Source organism: Vicia villosa, unplaced genomic scaffold, assembly GCF_029867415.1.
Source record: "Vicia villosa cultivar HV-30 ecotype Madison, WI unplaced genomic scaffold, Vvil1.0 ctg.000141F_1_1_1, whole genome shotgun sequence".
Classification (NCBI taxonomy): domain Eukaryota; kingdom Viridiplantae; phylum Streptophyta; class Magnoliopsida; order Fabales; family Fabaceae; genus Vicia; species Vicia villosa.
The window spans coordinates 402900-409477 of NW_026705032.1; the positions used below are offsets into that span (position 1 = coordinate 402900).

The 6578-nt window shown below is 41.5% G+C and overlaps 1 long non-coding RNA gene across 1 annotated transcript; it reads right to left on the minus strand.

Moving 5' to 3' along the window:
- Positions 1-5233: 5233 nt before the first annotated feature.
- LOC131624577 (uncharacterized) lies at positions 5234-5984 on the minus strand. The gene is made up of 2 exons (XR_009290624.1): positions 5828-5984; positions 5234-5706 (listed from the first exon to the last, which is right to left on the minus strand). It is a non-coding gene; the product is annotated as an uncharacterized LOC131624577 (long non-coding RNA).
- Positions 5985-6578: the final 594 nt, after the last annotated feature.

Consider the following 6578-nt stretch of genomic DNA (forward strand, 5'->3'; position numbering starts at 1 on the left):
GGCTCCCGACCGAGGGATAAACAAGACTCCGTGTTCTTGAGTTCGCATCGTTGGCAACTCAAATCCCTAAAGAATTCTACAAACTCCAGTCGCTATATTTGGGGCTCCCGACCGAGGGATAAGCAAGACGCCTTGTATCTTGAGTTTGTGCACCACTGGCACATCTTAAATCCCTAAAGTTGAGCGCTTACAACTTTCATATGGCCTCGCCAAATTCTTCTTCTAGGAAGTGATCTAAAGTGTTCTGACGTAGTGCTGGGTGTGCTTTCCACTCTAGAGGCACTTGGTTATCTGATTGAAGGCTGTAAGTCATTCAAAGACAAGATTCAAAACCTGATTGACTCAAAGGCTATCACATTTGCACCTGAAGGCTAGAATTGAAGTTCTCCTTTGACTCAACGGATCTTTTGAAGCAATAAGTCCATACGGAGAGGATCTCCTCAACATTGGCAACTGCTGAATCATCATGCATGTTCATGTTTAAGCTTTCTTGCTTTGTTCAATACTGTTTGTATGCAGAACTTGTTTGTTTTTGAACTATAATCATAATGCATTGGATATGTTTGTCTTGAAAAAATCTATTCGCTTTTGCTCTTATATGTTTTTCTATGTTTTTTTTTATACTCAACTCTTGTTAATAAAGCATGATAACTCCGAAGGGAGGATGATGAACATAATACTAAAAACCTCAAATGGTATGCTTTTGAGTAAAACCCTGTTGATGATGTACATGCATTGTTTCAAATTCCCAAACACTGGAGATATAAGGGAGTGAAACCCTTGTTAACCCCTCTGAGCCTTCGAAGTAGGAGTTTCTTTTCTCAAAATAAAAAAAAACCTAACATTCAACCCAGGGGCGGGTAGTATTCAGTTGACCTGATCGAGCATTCAAAATTCATCAGGAGCACACATCTAAAGATAAAACAATGGCTATCTTTCAACAGAGTGAGGAAAGCCAAATCCACAACGATAATCCCTCACCTCAGGAGGTCGAGACATCAAATTTATCCCTCACCTCAGGAGGTCGAGACATCAAATATATCCCTCACATCAGGAGGTCGAGACCAACGTCCAAACCGCTGTGCTTTATCCCTCACATCAGGAGGTCGAGATCAACATCAAAGCCATTGTGGTTTATCCCTCACATCAGGAGGTCAAGATATGGCGATACCCCAATGGTAGTTCTTCAGTAATCAAGGACTCAAGCAGTCACAATCACTTCCAACAAATCAGAGACTCAGGATCACACGACTTGTTCAAAAAAAAATCAATCAAAAAGAAAAGAAAAAAGGAAAAAGAGCCCGCTAAGTCAACAACTTGAAAACATGTGACTTAGGCAAAAGTTAGGGCATCCCGCTGGACATCCAACTCAAAATTCAAAAGAATTTGTCCAGGCAAAAGTTAGGGAAACAAAAAAAAAGAGACAAAGCAAAAGCGAAAAACAAGGATTACAAATAAGAATCCTTATCAAAAGAACAAAGTCGTGTGATCAGACACCAAAAACAAAAGGTAAAGTGACGGCCGTGTCCAGAAGACCTCTTTGACTCCTCAGTCATTTCCAAACTCCTCTTGAAAGCCGAATGCTCATGTCAAGTTAACTGAACTTAGGACTGGAGAACATCACGAAGGGGGTGGGCACCAAATAATTTGAGCCTAAAAATCCTTTTTTCTCAAACCGTGAACCCGGCCACGTTACAACCCTTAAAAGTCCTAACTGAAGCATGGGTTAATTCGAAAGCAGCTTATACACGAGAATACGGTAAGCTGACTCCTAGGAGATCCGCTAAACGCTTGAGTTGGTATCACACCATCTTTTCTTTCTTTCATAAAAAATCGATGTTACGACATCCTTTCATAAAGTTTCTTTAAACTTCGAGACAAACATACTCTTTGCATTAGAATTATATTTCTCATAATAAACATTCTTTGCATATGAACAAGTGCTTAACATCAAGAAAGTTTCCATCATGAACTTCAGATGAAAAGTTTATTCCTCCCGAAGGACAAGTTGTCTTCAGAACTCCGTTGAGTTGAAGCAAGAATATTTCAAAGTCTGATCCCCTCAGGGGCACAAAAGCGTTTGATTACTCTATCGAGTAAGTTTTCAATCAATCTGAGGCAATCAGGTCAAGATTCGAAGAATCTCTCTAAGTGCTAAGCAATCAGGGGCATTCATCCAAATGCATTTGAAGCTACCTACAACTCTGGTCAATCAGGGGCATGGTTCCAAAATTCATGATACTGGGGCAAGACACTATGCATCGGCATTTTATCCTCATCAGGAGGTGTTCAGTTTAAAGTTCGGGTGTGAGCTAAACAAGTTATGAGCTTGAGAACCGTCAGGGTCGTCATCCTCAACAGTCAGAAACTGAAAGTCCATTACTTGATTGGCATCTTTAAAATCAATACGAATATGCAGAACACTATGAAAGCCAATGCCTGTTTGGTCCCTTTGAAGTCAACACTTGCTTGACCCATTAACCCCACTTCTTGGTGGCGTTCCCTTGAAGAACTAATGCCTGTTTGATGCTCTGGCCGATACTTGTTTGGTGTTCTAATCATGGCTTGCCTATCAGCTCATTGAATCCATTGCCTGTATGGAAAGTTTCAAAGCCAAGATGGCTGACAATCTGTTTGCTCTTGCATTTTCCCGTTGTGGGTACATCCTTTTGAGCGCATCATATCAACACATTGGCGGATCTAGCCGAGTGAGAGATTCTCATTCCCCAGCTGAGTACATTCAGATGAGATTTTCTTTGTTCCAAGATTCTCATATCCTTAGTAAAGCATATTTCGATGCAATTCCCGTGCTTCAGAAGTCTTATTCCCGGCGGAATTCTTTCTCCCCAGTTGAGTCATGATAAAATGGTATCCGATTCCCCAGCAAGCTCTTAATGAGGTTCCTTGCCTGAATGCCTCATTTTCCCCAGTAGAGGGCTTTCTCTCCCCAACAGATTGACCTGTTTTCCCCAAGAGAGTCATCTTATTCCCCAGTGGAGTGATCTTAACAAAAGATTCTTATGCTAAGTTCCTTATCCCCAGCGGATCTCTCATCTCCTCAGCCGCTCGCTTTGCAGAAGTATTCATCTTCCCCACTGAGCTTCTTTCCTCAACAGAGATTCATTTGCATCCTCAGCAGGATCTATTCCCTTCAAGGACTTCCCTAGCGGAATGCATCATACACCGGCAAGTGGTCACTCCCCGTCAGAGTTGTCTTCATGACTTGCCCTTATCTTCACATCCCCAGGGTGTTGAGAACTTGCTTCTCCAATGAGGTTGCCCGGGTATCCCCAAGCAGGATTTATTCCCCAAACAGAGCTGGCATCCAGATTTGATCGTCTCCAGCAGATTTCTGATCCATCTTTGCCAACTCGCAGTTTGTGACTTCTAGTCACTCATCTTGTCCTCCCCACAGAGTTCTATACTCTCTCCAGGACTTCTTCAGCAATTCAGTGCTCATCCGTTGTTTCCCTAAGCAATATTCGAATCATGCATCATTCGCATTGCATTCTCTAAGCGTGTAGCGTCTTCCTTCTCGGAAACGTTATTCCATACACATTCATACATGCATCATGCATAAATCATATCATATCTGTTTCTTTCTGCAGAAAAGTTATGAAGATTCAAATGCTCCCTAGAGAGCAATATTCGCCTAGTCATTATAGGCGCTTATCCTGATGTTTTGAATCAGAAGAGGATTGTTCTACTTATTTTCTGACGCAGCTCAGATCAGTTCAAAGACATTCCTATTCCCGATGCCCCCAGATCGGTGGAAGATATTTGTTCCTATCCTGATATCCAACTCAGTTGAAGGAACCGCCTCCGGATCTCCCAAGATCTTCCGAAGGAGCAAGCCCTCTAATACATCAGATCAGTTGGAAATATCTACTCCCTGACGATTTAGTTCGTTCAGAAGAAGAAACTCGCCTGCCCAGTCCTGATGCCTAACCATCAGTTGAAGACGCTTTCTTTACCCGGCGTACACAGTTCGGAAGAGATATCTGTTCCTATCCTAATATCCAGTTTCAGATTAGTTGAAGGAACCGCCTCCGGATCTCCCAAGGTCTTACGAAGGAGCAAGCCACTGATATCATCAGATCAGATGGAGATGTTTGCCTGATTGACTTTTTCATTCAGATGAAGATTGTCCTACTTATTTTCTGGCATCATGTCCATATCAGTTTAAAGGCATTGTTTCCCCGGCGTACACAGTTCGGAAGAGATATTGTTCCTATCCTAATTTCCAGTTCAGTTGAAGGAACCGCCTCCGGATCCCCGTGGTCTTACGAAGGAGCTAGCCGCTAATTCCCAGATTAGTAGGAATATCTACCTGATGATTTAATTGCATCAGAAGAGATGTCTGCCCAGATTCCCAGATCATGATTCCCAGATCAGAGATACCTATTACCCGTTGATGTCCAGATCAACCGATGTATCTCCCTCGATTCCCAGATCGACTTAAGACATCTATCCCGATGCAAGTTCGGAGACATCTGCTACGTCTGATGCCCAGATCATTCGAGATGTTCCTTCTCTTGATAACCAGATCATTTGAAGTGTTTCCCCTGCCGGTGGGTGCCTGTTCCTCCTTTTTTACAAGTTGGAGCTTATTTATTATCCAGGTCAATTGAAGTTTTTTCCCCCTGCCTGCGGGGTGGTACATTCCTTCTTATTGCAAGATGGAATCTTCTATTGATCAAGAGTGCAAATTTTCGAGTTCATTCTGGTATTCAATCTCCTTTCACCTCAACGGTTCGAAACTGTCGTTTCTCGCTCGTCAAGTTCAAAGAAGTTTGAATAGGGGCAGCTGTTGCACCCCAAAATTTGCCCTCTTTCTCCGTGCTATAAGTTATGGATGGCGTTTATTTCGTCGTTCAAAAATCAAAGAAAAATAATAAAGAGTTTATTATCTGAGTTTCATTGGATTTCATGTTAAGAGGTTCTTAAGTGTTTCAACTCTTCTTTACTTCAAGGATTCCTTAAGGCATTATTGTTATGTTGGATTGAAGTTCAAATGCAAATCATGGCATAAAGAAATAAAGTAGCGATCAAGACAATTGTTTGTTCTCTCTGTCGTTTATGACTTGTTGCTTATGATGTGAGGTAATTTGAGACTAAAGCTAGGAGTTCATCATTGTGGTTGCAATTATCAGTTGAATTCAAGATATTCAAGGTTGAGATATGTTGGAGGAAAAGGAGAAACTCTCGTTTCTTAAAAAAAAGAGATATTACATTCCCGGAAGTTTGTTCATTTCACGTTCAATTTCAACATACAAGCACATTTTTACAAAATTCAAAATCAAAATATCACAAATATAATTCTCCAAGATGTCCATTCCTAAAGTCCAAAGCCCATTACATCATAAATATACAAAAAAAATCTTTACAAGAGGATCCTATTACAAAACCATTACACCCTGGGAGCTGCACGTTAACATCCAGAACCTCCTCTAAATCAAGTTTGGTTCAGCCCTGCATCATAAAAACCGCAAATAAACCGATTCAAAAGAAAAAGGGGTCCATTCAGAGAAAAAGAAAGAGGTTCAAGCGGGAATTGGTAAGAGAACTCACTAACTTTGGCATCAGAAAACTCAGTAGTAACTTGTAGCTAACAAATAAACCCAACCGGTTCTCGTGGTTCATCTACAACATCCACCCGCATAATCATGTAGAAGAAAACCGGTCCTTCGCAAATACAACCCCGCACTTGTTCCACAAAACCAGAAAAATATAACAACAGAAAAGGAGGGATTCAATCTTCAACAGATAACAAAAACTCAGAACAGCAAAAATCGAAAAAAAAATGGATAACTGAATCGTAACAGACTTTTATTCTCCCTCGATCGATTCTGAACATTCTTCAACCTTCTCCAAGAACCTTCATCGATTCAAGTCCTCCATCCATCTTCTCCAATTCAGTAACCTTGCTCTTCTCCAACCTTCATCTTCAACTACCTTCTTTGAAAAATCTCCAGAAAATCTTCATCACCTTAACCTTCAACAAACCTACAACAACGTCTTCATCGCATCAACACCGAACCTTTATCTTCATCACTTTCAACTGCAACGACAACAGATAATCAGCACAGATAAACACATTACACTTGCCACAATTTCAACGTAACAATAACGTTCAACACATCGCAAAGCTTCATCATCGCAACGCCGGGTCAGAGACGTAAAAATCAAGAAGAAACAACGAAAAGGTAGAGGAAGAAGATGAACGCAATTCAGAAACGCACTGAATAATTACCTAAATCCTTGAACCTTCTCTCGGATCCGTTTCTTTGTTTCATCAGAATCCGAAGCGGTATGTACGTGACTGTTCTTCATAAGTTTGATTCACCGCGTCTACCATCGATTGGAGAGAGGTCGAAACGGACGATGATGAGATCGAGAAAGATGTGCGTTCGTGAGAAGAGAGCTTGGCCGGAGAGATGAGATCTGTTTGTTTCGTTCTTGTTCACGGGGTGCTCCGAGGGTTGATCGGAGAAGAACTTCACCGCGCCGTTTGTACTCGTGAGGGAGAGAGGTCCGATTCAGGTCATTATCCACATTTGATTTTGCCCTAATTTCCT